This window comes from Pistacia vera, unplaced genomic scaffold (genome assembly GCF_008641045.1).
Source record: "Pistacia vera cultivar Batoury unplaced genomic scaffold, PisVer_v2 Contig491, whole genome shotgun sequence".
NCBI classification, from domain to species: domain Eukaryota; kingdom Viridiplantae; phylum Streptophyta; class Magnoliopsida; order Sapindales; family Anacardiaceae; genus Pistacia; species Pistacia vera.
The window spans coordinates 170,012-186,286 of record NW_022196325.1 but is presented as its reverse complement, the minus strand read 5'-3'; the positions used below and the strand labels follow the sequence as shown (position 1 = coordinate 186,286).

General features: G+C 37.3%; 1 pseudogene; it reads left to right on the top strand.

Annotated features, from left to right (window-relative positions):
• The first annotated feature begins 240 nt into the window (after positions 1-240).
• LOC116105037 lies at positions 241-16,132 on the top strand (annotated as a pseudogene).
• The last annotated feature ends 143 nt before the right edge of the window (positions 16,133-16,275 follow it).

Sequence of the window (16,275 nt, the reverse complement as noted above, 5' to 3'; positions counted from 1 at the left end):
ACAAACGCAGCCACAATCCCCATCAGCAACGGCGAGTTCTTGAATACTCTCAATTACGTTGTGAGAGTGGGGCTTGGCACCCCAGTGCAATATGTTTTATTAACATTGGACACAGGAAGCGACCTTCTGTGGACACAATGCGAGCCTCCTTGCAGCACCGGAAATTGCTATCAACAGAATGAACCAAAATTTGACACTCGTGAATCAATTACATATACAAACGTTTCTTGCTCAGCACCAATGTGTGAAACATTCAAGTTTGGTGCAGGTAAATGATTTGAAATTTGGGAAGCAAAGTACAATTAGCTGGAGTTAATGTCAATGTGAAAATACATATTAGATGGAATTTTTTGACACTTTTTTGCTGTAGAAGCCCATCAAATTGTGCAACCTCAACATGCACCTATGGCATCCGGTACGCAGACACTTCATATTCCTTGGGATTTGTCAGCCAGGAAACAATTACCTTAACCTCTTCTGACGTTTTCAGCAAACTTCTACTTTGGTTGCGGCCAAAACAACCCGGGCCTCTTCGGTTCAGTGGGTGGTTTGCTCGGTCTTAACCGAAATCCAATCTCATTCCCCTCTCAAACTGCATATAAATACGAAAAGTTCTTCTCTTACTGCATTCCTTCATCGGTCAGCACAACAGGTCATCTCACTTTTGGCAATGCTGGTGGCCTCTCAAAAATAGCAAAATTCACTCCAATCCCACCTGCATTTAAGAACGCATCTTTTTACGGCCTTGACATTACAGGAATCAGTTTTGCCGGCAAAAACCTAAGTATTCCACGATCAGTTTTTACAAAAGCAGGTGCCATTATTGACTCAGGAGTCGAGGTCACACGCCTGCCAGTGGAGGCATACTCGTCTTTGCGGACTGCATTTCGTGAATTTATGGCCGGATATCCTGTGACACAGCCTTACTACTTTTGGTTTGATACCTGCTATGATTCTAGTGGTTATACTAGTATTCCTGTGCCTGATATGAGCTTCTTCTTTGGTGATGATGTTGAGGTGAAGCTTGATGTCACAGGGATTCTTTATGTGGTTAGTGCGTCGAAGGTGTGTCTAGCTTTCAGTCCCATTAAAAATGCAGATGAAGTTACAGTTTTTGGAAATGCGCAGCAAAAGACGCTGGAGGTGGTTTATGATGGCGTCGGAGAGAGAGTCGGTTTTGCACCTAGGGGTTGCAGCTAGGCCAAGCCAACTAATTAAAGATCATATCTTCTTCAAATTGGTCATATCGCTGTAAATTTATCTCAATTATTTGTTAAGTGATGTGATTGTATAAAATTAAATGTCGTTTCATTGCAAAATGAAGAGTAATATTATTGTAAATTAATTATACATAAAGAGAATGATCATTTATTTTATCTTTTGTATAGGATGAGAAAGTGTTAAAACAGAGTGAGAAACAGGGTGTTGTCTCTTTTAACATTAAGATTATCAGTTTATAGAATATTTATTATTTATAATCTTATTCTACTTTTAAATGTAATCTTATTTTACTTGAATACCAAAAGACAAGACACTGAAAACACACATCGGAACCCGTTTGTGTACTCCTAAAGCAAGAAAATGAAACAGAACCGCTCGCCGGCAACCCATCTTACAAACAAACTAGTTTATGAATTAATACAACGGTTAAATGTCTACCTAGAAAAGGGATTATATAAGTCCCTTTAATTTGGAGCAATGCTATGCTAGTAGAACATTATTGTTTAATTTGTTATAGAGTTTGTTGTGGCATCAAACAGTTATTTTTGGTTGATATAGACATGAAAATAATAATAGTAATTAAAAAAAAAAAAGGATTAATTAATCTTTATTTAAAAAGTGAGAAGAGCTAGATTTTTATTTAATAAGAGTTTTTTGAGGTCCATGGCTAGTACCATTTCCTCCACCTGTCTTGGGTTTCTTCTCTCTGCTTATCTTCTTTCATTATGCCTTCTCTGCTCTATGAAGAATGGCTATTCTTTTGAAGAAACAGAATCCGCAAGAGCCAACATGAACTTCGTAATCATTCGCATATTATTCAACTCAGCTCTCTTTTACCATCGTCTGTTTGCAATCCTTTCACCGAAGGTTAACTTTCACATTTTAATTCTTTAATTTTCTGAATGTCTTTGGGTGCTATAACGGGACAGTTTATTAAAAGGTCATCTCAAGTTTAAATTTAATTAAAAGGCTATGAAGTTTTAAAGTGTTAACTAAATAACCTTATTATTGATTAAGAGTAATTAAACTTGATTAGTGCTTAATTAGGATTAATGAAGTATTATGTAATCTTTTAAAAATTGTACTATATTCCCAAAAAACCCGAAATTCTTGCAAACAAACCCAAACACCTTCTTCTTCCTCCTGCCATTAACGCATCTCTACCTTGGTTGCTGTTTCTTCTTAGCTTCGTCTACATCTTCTTCTTCCTCCTTCGTCTACATCTTCTTCTTCCTCATTCCTTTATATCTTCTTATTCCTCTGCCATTAACACTTTCTTGTTCCTCCACCATTAACATCTTCGCCACCAAAGATCCCCCTCCTCCTCCTCCTGAAATTTCATCTAAGTATGTGTATCTCTTCTTTACATTTTATATTTAGATTTGTAAAGATTTAATAATGGATGGGGTTTGGGTTATGATTTTGATTTAGTTGTTTAGGTTGTTGGGTTGTGTTTGATGTAATGCAAGTTGAAAGGAGTGAAATTTGTTGAATATTTTCTTGCATTGTGAGTAGCTAGGGGTGATAGCACAGATTGTAGGTGGAGATGGCTAAAAATATGTTTTGGATCTGATGGATCGCTTAAGCGATCTGGTATATGACAGAAGATCGCTTAAGTGATCTGGTATAAGTCTGGTACATTAAGCAATCTGGTATATTATAGAAGATCGCTTAAGCGATCTGGTATAAGTCTGGTATATGGCAGCAGAGCGCTTAAGCGATCATGCTTATTTGTACTAGATCGCTTTAGATAGCTTAAGTGATATACTGGATCGCTTAAGTGATGCAGTAAGCGATATACTTCGGTGAGAAATTATATTCCATAATGTTTATTTAATATTTAGTCCTTTTTTATTAATTATTAATTATTTTTTTCATTTCAATAGAATGTGAAAAGAACACTTCGGTCTTTGTCAATCAGCACCGTACATAAAACTGAAAAATCTATTGTTATTCTATTATTTTTGTTAGTTCTTGGCAAGAAAGTAATATAAAAAAATATAATATTGATATAAAATTGAACTCTGCAACCATCTGCTCTGCACTCTATAGACCAAGGCTAAATAGACGGGATCGCTTAAGTGATTAAGGGTAATTTACTTCAATATTTATTTTTCATGTTTATGGACATATGTTTAATATAGATGTAAAAGAACTAATTTAATTAAAATATAATAACGGTCATGGTCCACTGAATGAATCGTACACCTGATATGTTTAATATAGACGTAAACATTCTACACCATATATGTTTAATATAGCCGTAAAAGAACTAATTTAATTAAAATATAATAATGGTCATGGTCCACTGAACGAATCGTACACCTGATATGTTTTATATAAATGTAAATATTCTATACCATATATGTTTAATATAGCCGTAAAAGAACTAATTTAATTAAAATATAATAATGGTCATGGTCCACTGAATGAATCGTACACCTTATATGTCTAAGATAGCGTTAATCGCTTAACCAATCTAGTGAAATACAATAAAAATAATCCAAATACACTTGATCGCTTAAGAGATTTCATTTCTCGCTTAAGCGATCTTGTGTATTTAGACTTAGTCGCTTAAGAGATCTGATTGTATTTATGTTATCGCTTAAGCGATTCTATGCTTTTACACTTGGTCGCTTAAGCGATCATGAACAAGGCAGAATCAATAAGTGCCCAGACGCACGATCACTTAAGCGATTTATTCTATCGCTTAAGCAATCCTTTGCTTTTAACCTTGGTCACTTAAGCGATCATGTCCGAGGCAGAATAAACTTCTGCCTAGATGCACAATCGCTTAAGCGATTAAGTGTATCGCTTAAGCGCTTCTTCACTTTTACTATTGGTCGCTTAAGCGATCTAAACAATCATGAACAAGACAATAAATAAGTGTCCAGACGCAAGATCGCTTAAGTATTGCTTAAGCGATTTTTCGCTTTTACTGTTGGTCGCTTAAGCGATCTACGATCACTTAAGCGATCATGAACAAGACAATAAATAAGTGCCCAAATGCATGATCGCTTAAGCGATCCTTTGCTTTCAACATTGATCGCTTTAAGCGATCATGTTCGAGGCAGAATCAACTTCTGCCCAGATGCACGATCGCTTAAGCGATCTAAAATGGCTTATACCAGATCGCTTAAGCAATCTTCTGTCATATACCAGATCGCTTAAGTGATCCTTTGCTTTTACTCTTGGTCACTTAAGCGATCTTGCGATCATGTCCGACGCTTGATATTTGCGTCGGCATCCTCCTCTTCAGTTTCAATTTCAACTCTTGCCCTCCCTTGTTCCGCCAATAGAATGTCTTCCGTCGATGTCGTCTCTTCTCCTGGTGGAGCAACTTCAGTCATCGGAAGTTACTCCATCACAACTTCTTCTTCTCCATTTTTGATAGACCTAGTGGTGCCTACAATTTGGGGAGTAGATGGATTTTTTTTTTTCAGTTTCTTTAAGGATCTCATCCATTATAACTTAATCGGGAATGTCAAGGAATGACAAAAATGCAAAGAGCAAAGAAGTTGAGAAATTGCAGAAAATTGGAAGAAAAAACGAGAGAGAGAAAGGTGTTTGAATCTTGTTATGAGAAAGAGAAGCTGAGAGAAATGTGTTTTGCCTTTCAAATTTTAAATCAACTTCTCTTTATTATACTTTAACCCACAAATGTTTAAATCTTTTCACCCTAATCCTTTTTGCTGCTTTAATTACACTTAAGTGTGCTACGTCATATTTTTTAACCCAAAAAAAAAAAATCAAAAAGATTTTCATGGCCATTTTGTTAAATGGAAACTTGGGATGGCTGGGCAGCTAAATTTTCTCTGCTATCTAGATTAAGTAATTAAAATATTTTATATATATACAATCATTCTCTAATTAGGACCGTTGATACAGAAATCTGCATCAACTAGAGTGATCCGATCGATCTTGACGAGATCAGAACTGGTGTGTGCGTGATTATAGATAACCAATAGTGAATAAATAATAAATGCAGTAAAGTAAATGGCAAAGAGATTTTTAAAGTGGTTTGGTGATGAACTCTTGAGCCTACGTTCACTATTCTTATATTTGCTTTGAGAGCTTACAATAACGATCCTAGGAATGTTTGCTAACCCCTTTCTCATCGTTCAAGGGGGTTTATATACAAAGTTTGTACAAAGGAAAGAGCGAAAATAAATGGATTACAATTAAGTTTGAAATGCAACTCCGATATTCTCGCGATTGAGCGCTGTGATTGCGCAAAGATTATTGTCGATCTGATCATTTTCAAGATATCCGAGATATGAGATTATCTGCGAATTGGTTGAACGATTGTAAGAATTCGTTGCGACTAGCTTGTGCTAGGTCGAGCTATAACTCGACGAGCTTATGTTGAGTTGGACAATCGGTAGAGTCGAGCTGGTTTTGGATCGAACTATTATATTACCCTATAACTCTCTGAGTTTGATGGGAAAATCACACACAACAACAATGTTCTAAAATAATTTTGATTTGGACTATACATATTTATTGTTGGATTTATTACATTAGACTAAAATGATATTTTATAATTCAGATCCAATGGTGTATATGTATGGTCATGGTAAATTTATATCAGGACGTTTGAACTAGAGAATTATTATATATGTATATAAATCGTGTATCTTAATTCATGGTTATATGTTTAATTTAGTCAGCGAAAGGAAGGCATCTTTGAAAGTAGTTCACAAGTATGGCCCATGTTTTGAACATAACGGAGACAAAGCAAATTCCCCATCTCACTGGGAGATCCTCCTCCAAGACCAATCTCGTCTAAAATGGATTCAATATATACTCAGGCTACGTAGCCACGCTCCTGGCTAAGAACGGTCGCTTCATGAATAGTGGCGATTACATTGTGAGAGTGGGGCTTGGCACCGCAGTGAAATATGTTTCACTAATTTTTGACGCAGGAACCGAACTTACTTGGACACAATGTGAACCTTGCAGAGAATATGGTTATCCACAAAAGAATCAAAATTTGATTCCCCTGTATCCATAACATATACCAATTTTTCTTGCTTATCAAGAGAGTGCCAATCACTCAAGTTGTCCAATGCAGGTAATTGATTTGAATTTGGGAAAGAGAGTACAATGAGAGTTTTGAAAATATTAATATCTAAAAAGATTCACTTGTCGGCTATCAGATTGTAAATCCTCACCATGCATCTATGGCATTCAGTACGGAGACGACTCATATTCCTTAGGGTTCCTTGGCTGGCAAACGCCTTCCTTAACCTCTTCTTATGTTTTCCCCGACTTCTACTTTTGTTGTGGCCAATCTAACAATGGCTTGTTCGGTTCAATGGCTGGTTTGCTGGGTCTTGACCGAAACCCTATCTCATTCCCCTCTCAAATTGCCTCAAAATACAATAGCTTCTTCTCTTATTGCATTCCTTCGTCAGCCAGCACAACAGGTCATCTCACATTTTTTTTTGGCAATGCTAGTGGCCTGTCAAAATCAGCAAAAATTACTCCAATCCCACTTGCCTTTAAGAAAACATCTTTTTACGGCCTTGAAATTAAAGGAATTAGTTCTGCCGGCAAAAACCTAAGAATGTCTCGATCAGTTTTTACAAAACCAGGTGCCATTATTGACTCAGGAACTGTGATCACATCCCTGCCCTAGTTTGCATACATGTCTTCGCAGACCGCATTTCGTGAAGTTATGGCCGGATATCCCACCGCAGATCGTCTATTGCTTCTTAACATTTGCTATAATTTTAGTGATTATACTAGTATTCCCGTGCCTGATGTAAACTTCTTCTTTAGTGATGTAGAGGTGAGGCTTGATGTGCCGGATTACATACGCCACTAGGGCGTCGCAGGTGTGTCTGCCATTAGCTTCCATTGATGCTGAGAGTGAAGTATCAATTTTTGGGAATGTACAGCAAAAGACATTGGAGGTGGTGCACGATGGCGCTGGAGAGAGGGTCAGCTTTCCTCCAAGGGGTTGCAACTAGGCCTCCCAACTAAGATTATCATCTGCATCAACTTGGTAATTAGGCTGCATATTTATCTAAATTGTATTTAAGAGAATGGTTATTTATTTTACAAGATAATTGAAAGAAATAATGAAATATTAAACTTCTAGATACAATATAACCTCCCTATAGTGATACTTAACCTCCATGTAGTCATAAAAAAGTTTGGTTTCAACTTTGACTAGTTATAAATAAGAATAAAATCCACATTGTAATAAGTTATAATTTGTCTAGGTCTTTGTTGTGTGTGATTTTTCCATCAAGCTCGGAGGATTGTGAGGTTATAGCCCAATCCAGAATTAACTCGATTCTACTGATTGTCCGACTCAGTATAAACTCGTCGAGTTATAGCTCGACCTAGCACAAGCTAGTCGCGATCAATCCTTACAGTTATTCAACTAATTCATAGATAACTCCAAATTCCGGATATCTCGAGAAGGATCAGATCGGCATCAATCTTTGTGCAATCACAACGCCCAATCGCGAGAATATCGGAGTTGCATTTCAAACTTGGTTGTAATCCCTTTATTTTCACTCTTTCCTTTGTACAAACTCTGTGTATAAACCCTCTTTAACGATGAAAAAGGGGTTGACAAATATTTCTAGGATTGTCATTGTAAGCTTTTACAGCAATTATAAGAACAGTGGATATAGGCTTAAGAATTCATCTCGCCGAACCACTTTATAAATCTCTTTGTCATTTACTTTACTGCATTTCATTATTTATTCATTGCTAATTACTCGTAATCACGTACACATCAGCTCCGATCCCGTCAAGATCAATCATATCACTCTAGTTGGTATAATTTTTGCATCAACATTTTGGAGTTAGAAGGAGTGACCTCTGCCAAAATCCTAAAAATTATGGCAAGCAATCCTAGTGACTCAATCACTTCAGGCCCACAATGGTGTGTATAAGATCGAAAACCACCACCAGAAACCACGACAATGTGGAGACCACCCACTAAGAGGTGCAATAGGATGCTGCTGGACGTCAACCACCAATGCCACCAATTTAATAGGTTATGAATAACCACAGAGTAAGGACATCAAACCCCAAGAACGACAACTGGTGGAAATTATCAGAACAATGGTTGCACAGGCGGTGCAACAAAATGTGTCTGATTTGAGAAATCAATAACCAATCACATAGAACCTTGACCAACCACGCTTCACCGATATCACCCTGATAGGTCAAAATTCAGCCAATAACCAGTCTAGCTCATTGGCACCAAGGGGCAATTGGCACCCCTGACATCACAGAGCACACTTCGCTCACGACGCGAGCAAACTGACCTCGGGAGATGACTAGGGAAATAGCCAATGGGGAAAAGTGAAGGTAATGGTCGACCATGAGACGCTTGACCTGCTCAGTGATATCCCTAACATCAGCGTGCTGGTTTTAACCCACGCCCAAGACAAGCTCAGTCCTTGCAAGCTCGTGAGACGAGTTATATGAGTCAATCTGGCAATGACCAATGTTCTGGATATAACCAATGTTGCAAGCAACGCATTAACAAGCATGATAGCACCTATTAGCCTAGCCATCATGACTTAACTTTGTGCATCAATGCCCATTATGAAGGAAGCTCACAAGCAACAAATTTGTGAACTCACTTGCTCGAGGTAAGGCTGAACAGAGGTAGCCAGGGCAATCACAACGAAGACTTAGATCGGGTACATAAAATGCTTGACGATCTAAGAGCCTGCTAGAACAATGTGGCAGAAGAGATTAAAAGCTCTCTCTTTACAGAGGAAGTTCGCTAGGCCCCGCTCCCCTAGGGATTCAAGGCTCCGGAAAGTAGGTTTGATGAGAAAGGAGATCCCAAAGACTACCTTGACACTTTCAATGTTGCTACTTTGCGATCACATTGGTAGGAGATGCCAAGAGGTGCTACAAAAGACTCAAGGCAAACTCTATAAGTTTTTGACAACAATTCTCCTCGCTGTACTTGCAACAATTCCAAGCGAGGAGACACTTCGCAATGCTGCTCAGCTACTTGAGCAACATTCGTCAGGAGAGAGACGAAACACTAACCTCGTATTTAACGAGGTTCCAAAATAAGCAAGCAAAGGTCGCGAATACACTTGAAGAGTTGATTCGAACTTTATTGATTGCAGGTATCAGGCTGCAAATGAAGCTGTGGAAAAAGCTCTAAAGTGAAGACCATATGAGCCTGATAAGGTTTTACCAAATGGGTGTCAAACATCAATGAGTGGAAAGCTCACTAGCCACCCTAGCCAGAAGCTCGCCAAGAAGAGCCCCAAACAAGCGACATGATCGCCCAACACACAAGCAGAGGGGCTAAGACCACAATTACATTGATCGAAACAGGTCCCAAAAGAGATAAAAAACAGATAACCGTGGGGACAAGCAGCATTTCTCGCAATATGTAGAATACACCCCCCTTACGCAAGACATAACTCACATATATGAAGTCTCCTAAGAGCTAAAGAGACTGCCTGCTCTAGAAAGAATGAGGAGGACTCCGGGTAGAAGTGATCAGCATAAATATTGTTGATACAACCAAGACATTGGGCACAATACTAACGAGTGTCGGACTTTAAAAAAGATCTGATAAGAAGGGGCCACCTCAAAGAATTTGTTAAGGAGGCACCGGCTCACAAAGGTGCAAACGAGCAACATAACCAGATCTAACAAGCCCTACCCAACGCCAATAATGAAGTCCTAGTGGGCATGATCTACGGGGGTGCGAATATTGTAGGGAGCTCAAGGCGCTCTCGCGAGCAATATGCTCGAGAGGCCAAAATTGACTCGGCCCCCCAGTAATGAGCTGTGAGTAGAAGCCACCGAAGCAGCCCAGATAAGAAAGTGAGGTGGTAGGATTCATAGTAGAAGAATGTGAAAAATCCCCTCGCCATAATCATGACGTGATTGTAATCGCAACTAGGATTGGCAATACTAGGGTACTGAGGGTGATGGTCAATGATGGAAATGCAACGGACATCATATTCTTGGGAGCATTCCTAGAAATGAGGTTCACGGAGAGAGACTTGAGGGCATGTCCATTGCCGCTCTATGGATTCACAGGAGATAACCTGGTCCCCAAGAGAACGATTGACCTACCCTTGACTCTGGGCATGTCCGTCGCCGCTCTATGGATTCGCTAACATGAATATCTTCTTGTTGAAGCCTAAATATTTTTAAGTTCTCAAGCATGTATAGAGTTTCTTGGCAAGAAACTATGTCTATCTCTTTTATCAATGTCTATACCTTGGATTTGACATACTTCATTAATTAATTATTAATGTAGTGCATACTTTATCTCTATATCACTTACATCAATATCACTTACACTAAGATAACTAAGTTTAAACATTAATTATTGTAATATATCTCTATTAAGTTATAACCTTCTCATAGTAATAAAATTAGTTTTGTCCGGTCATTATGACTGTAGAGAGATTAATTCTACTTGTATATGCATAGTGTAAATATATAACTATAGCTGCACTAAGCTAGAAGCAAAATAATTTGCAGTTGACACTACTATTGGCATCCTACTCAAACCAATCATTATTACTTTAATTAATTGTATAAGATTGAAAGTAATATTGAATTGGTAGTCGAGAAATATGTGTATTAGTCGGCTAAATGCAAATGGGGTTTGTTAGAAGTCATCTACATTAAGAATATAATTAAATACGCGTCCACCAATTTAAAAGGATGGTCCACCACTAGACAAGATGCCAATCCAACCAAGCGGTCATATTAGACCCACCATTTCTTTATATGCATATACACAATCCTCCTATGCTGCTAAGCTATTCAGTTTTTTTAGTGCGCTATGACCGCGATGTGTAAATGCAAAAGATCCAATTGATTTCAAAGCTACCAAGTTCATGTATATGAATTGCATGTGAAGGATAAACGAACTCCATCTATGGTGAATTTCAGGGATTTATGATTTGGTTATGTTTCTTTTTTTTTGGTTAACTAGGAGTGTCTGAACCAGCTTGTGCGTACCTCAACTAATCTCTTAGGGCTCTGAAGTTAATAGTCGGAGAAATTCCCTCAATGATTAGTATCCCTAGTAGTGCCTGGAGAGACTCAAACTGAGGAATCCATGTTGGATTCCTTTGCTCTTTTTACTTGATTATGTAAGACTACTTCGGGTTTTAGCTAGTCTTTTTCATCAGTTATCTGTGTGAAACATGGTTTTTAGTATCCTACGGTACACGACACATATCTTCCGATACAATTCGATACGAGTCGCAAACGATACGTATTAGAGAGTGTATCCCGTGGTTATTAGTATCCTACGATACACGATACGTATCCTACAATACGATTCAATACAGGTCGCTAACGATACGTATCAAAGAGTGTATCCTAAACCTTTCGATACGTTAATATGTATCCTACGATACGATACGTATCCATTTGTATCCTTAAAAATATTGATACAAATCGATACGACTTTATTAATTTGGGCCAAAGGTCCAAAAAAATTTCTGGTTGGATCCGGGTCACCCACCCCGATTCACTAAAACTTGCCCAAATTTACCCAATTTGCATGAAAAAAGTGAAGATGAACATGTGTTTCCCATTTTGCATGATAATAATAATAAAAGTGGAGATATCGATATCGATATTGACATTGATCTTGGAAATGATATGAATGATTGAGAGGAAATGATAAAGATTCTTAATTTTGTGATTAATTTTGATAACGTAATACCATAATTTAAAGCTAATAATATCATAAAATTCTTTAATATATCTTTGGAATAATATTAATTTTTAGAAAATTATTATTATTAATTTTTAGAAAATTATTATTATTAATTTTTTGAAAAAGGAGTACCCTACGATATACAATTTAAAAAATTAGGTTTTCGATATACGATACGATACACAATTTGACAACTATGGTGTATCCTAAACTTTTTGATACGTTGATATGTATCATACGATACGATATGTATCTGTTTGCATCTTTAAAAATATCGATATGACTTTATTAATTTAGGCCGAAGGCCCAAATTTTTTTTGGGTTAGATCCGGGTCACCTAACCTGGTTCACTAAAACCTGCCCAAATTTAACAATTTTGCATGGAAAAAGTAAAAAGGAACATGTATTGCTCATTTTGCATTATAACAATAATACAAGTGGAGATATATATACTCACATTGATCTTTTAAATGATATGAATAGTTGAGAGGAAATGATATAGATCATGGTTATTAGTATCTTACGATTCGATTTGATATGGGTTTCTAACGATACGTATCAAAGAGTGTATTATAAACTTTTCGATACGTTGATATGTATCCTACGATACGATACATATTAGTTTGTATCCTTAAAAATATTGATATAAATCGATATGACTTTATTGATTTGGGCCAAAGGCCAAAATTTTTTTTCGAGTCGGATATGGGTCACCCAACTCGATTCACTAAAACCCACTCAAATTTACCCATTTTGCATGGAAAAAGTAAAAGGAAGATGTGTTACTTATTTTGCATGATAATAATAACATAAATAGAGATATATATATTAACATTGATCTTGTAAATGATATGAATAGTTGAGAGTAAATGATATAAATTCTTAACTTTGATTATGTAAAATCATAATTTAAAGCTAATAATATCACAAAATTCGTTAATTAATCTTAGGGATGATATTAATTTTTAGAATTTTTTTATTTTTTTCATTATTTAAAAAAAAAGATGTATTTTAACACGATATTCGATTATAAAAATTAGATTTTCATTATACAACACGACAATCCAGTTGACAACCATGGTGTGAAAAGTCTTCTCATTCATCAAAGGAAATTTTTTAGTGAACTCCCACGCGTTAGATTTTCAATATACAATACGACAAACCAGTTGACAACCATGGTGTGAAAAGTCTTCTCATTCATCAAAGGAAATTTTTTAGTAAACCCCCACGCGTTTTAGTATTATGGAAAGCTTTTTGGTTATAAAACAAGACCCTAGCCCGCATTCCGTCCACTTTGTTAACGAAAATCCGTTGAAATGGAAAGGAGGATTTTATTCTAAACATTACTAAAAGCCCTCATCTCTTTCACCCACCCCGGCAACCCCCACTACTTAGAGAACTGACACTTTGGCCTTTATCAACCAAACACCGAACACCACCACTATTGTGTAGTTTTATAATCTTTGTGCAATTTGGAGCACACATATATATAAAGATGGATCCGACTACAATATGCGTCACGCATATATGTGTAGTGCCGGTGCTGCGTGTATATATGCGCGCAACATGAGAGACCTACCATTGTTAAATATTACTTTCATCTTATACAGCGTCCAATTCTTGAAAGGGTTTGGCTGTTTGGAACTTCTCGAGTTGATCGTTACTTGATGAACATGATCAAGTTTCTTCCTATCTACATGCACCTGTGATTTTTAATATTATTGGCCATGATCAGATGCATCTAAGCAATTTTGGGCAATTGACACTCGATGAAACAAGTAAATCGTTTGTATTTTTGTTTAATAAAGTCACATAATTTGATAGCTATTTTGGCACTATTTCTAACAAGCACAAAAGTGTATATATATATATACACACACATTAGAAAAGGCCACTAATTAATATAAGTCCTCTCTTGCCTTTTATATTTTCCTGTTGTATCAAATTGTTACTTTTGGTTCCTATGAAGAAAAAAGAAAAAAACCCTTTATATTCAAAGGGAGGAGAGAGCACCAAAAAGTATAAGGAGTAATGGAATTAATTATTAGTCAAAAGTTGGGCGATATTATTAAATGGAGAGTTAAAATAAGAAATGAAAGGAAGCATTCAAGCACTAAGAAAATATTAGGTCCAAGGCCATAGAGAAACTAGTGGTGGAATTTATATTTATATATTTTCCAGCGCCAAAAGCTTATAAAGCTAGCTGTCTACCAGCATTAGAGTGTGCCTTTTGTAGGTTGTGAAAGATTAGTGTACTGAGGTTCTGGCTACTACCGTTCCTTTGTTTTTCTTAGGCTTCTTCTCTTGCTTATCTTCTTTCATTATGCCTTCTTTGCTCCTTGAAGAATGGCTATGCTTTTGCAGAGAGAGAATATATAGAGACGCAAGAAGTCAAGAGCGATGAAAATCATTATTTCATCATAATTCACTACATTCAACTAACTCTCTTTACAGTCACCTGTTTGCGATCCTTCCACCAAAGGTTAGCTTTCACTTGAATTCTCTTTGTCTGCAGTCTGCTGAATTAAGTTATCTGCATATATAAATGTTGTATTATATTTTTAAGTTCGTCAATCGTCATCAAAACTTAAAAAGTATATTTATCAATCAAATATTCTATTAATGATCCGGAAGTCTGAAAGTATACTCTATTAGTCATTGGTATTTGACCCTTACCATTTTCCCGTTCCACCAACTCATTCACTGAACCAGTTGAAATTAAGTAATATATTTTGTCGATTATATGTATATTTATTTCAATCTGTCTCCTAAATCAATGTTACATGTTTCAGCGAGTGAAAGGAAGTCATCTTTGAAAGTGTCCACAGGCATGGTCCAGTTTTAAACAAAATGGAGATGAAGCGAACTCTCCATCTCACGCAGAGATCCTCCTGCAAGACCAAGCCCGAGTTAACTCAATTCATTCTAAACTCTCCAAGAAGTCTCGCCAAGTTGACAGAAAGGACGCGGCGGCTCCACACTCCCGGCCAAGGACGGTTCCTCGATGGGATCAGCAATTACATTGTTACCGTGGGCCTCGGCACTCCAAAGAAATCTCTGTCACTGATATTTGACACAGGTAGCGACGTCACTTGGACACAATGCAAGCCTTGCGTCAGATATTGCTATCCACAGATGACCAACATATATGCCCTCTGCCTCCAAAACATATACCAATGTTTCTTGCTCATCAGATATGTGCATGAGCTCGAGTCAGCCACAGGTCAATATTTACATCTTAAAAGTTCAATTAATATTCACACTAAGTAACACAATTTTAATTCTGTTGCTGCATGCAGGTAATTCTCTGGGATGTGCATCTTCAACATGTCTTTATGAATAAGATACGGAGACAATTCATTCTCCAGTGGATTTTTTGGCACGGACACACTTACTATACCCTCTGCAGACGTTTTCAAAAACTTCTACTTTGGGTGCGGCCAAAAACCGTGGACTATTTGGTAAAACAGCTGGTTTGCTTGGTCTTGGCCGAAATGCAGTCTCTGTGGTGTCTCAAACTGCCACAAAATACAAACAATTCTTCTCCTACTGCTTGCCTTCGTCATCCAGCTCAACAGGCCACCTCATTTTGGCAATTCTGGTGGCCTCTCGAAATCAGTAAAATTTACTCCACTCTCCGCTGTCACTAAGGACACATCCTTTTACGGCCTTGACATTGTTGGACTCAGCGTCGGTGGTCAAAAACTATCCATTTCCAAGTCAGTTTTTTCAAATGGTACTATTATTGACTCAGGCACCCGTCATAACTCGCCTTCCACCAGCCGCCTACTCCCCCTTGAGCACAGCATTCCGTAAATTGATGGCCGCATATCCAACAGCTCCTGCCTGTCGATCCTCGACACGTGGCTACGATTTTAGTATTATACTTCCATCAAAGTGCCAAGATTAGCTTCTTTTTCAATGGTGGCGTGAGGTTAGCATTGACGTTACAGGAATTCTATACGCGAATAGTGTCGCAAGTGGTCTGGCAATGGCACCATATGATGCGAGCGACGTAGCAATCTTTGGAAACCCCAGCAGAGACAATAGAGTGTGTGTATGACGGCGCTAGAGGAAGGGTTGGGTTTGCTCCAAAGGGTTGCAGCTAGTAATTCAGAGTTATTGATCAAAAAGAGAATGTTATTCAAGTTCGCAGAGGTGTGTTGTTAAATGGTTTTATCAGTGAAATAATGAAAAATTAGTGCTTCTATAACAAAAGATTATGTGGTATAGCTTCATAAATAATGAACTTCAAAGTCATGTATTTGGTCAGAGTTCTGCGTGCCCTGCAATGAAACTAAATTCTCTTCTTGATTTTTTAGCTTTGATTGTTTTATTATTTCTTCTTCTTCCTTCCTAAC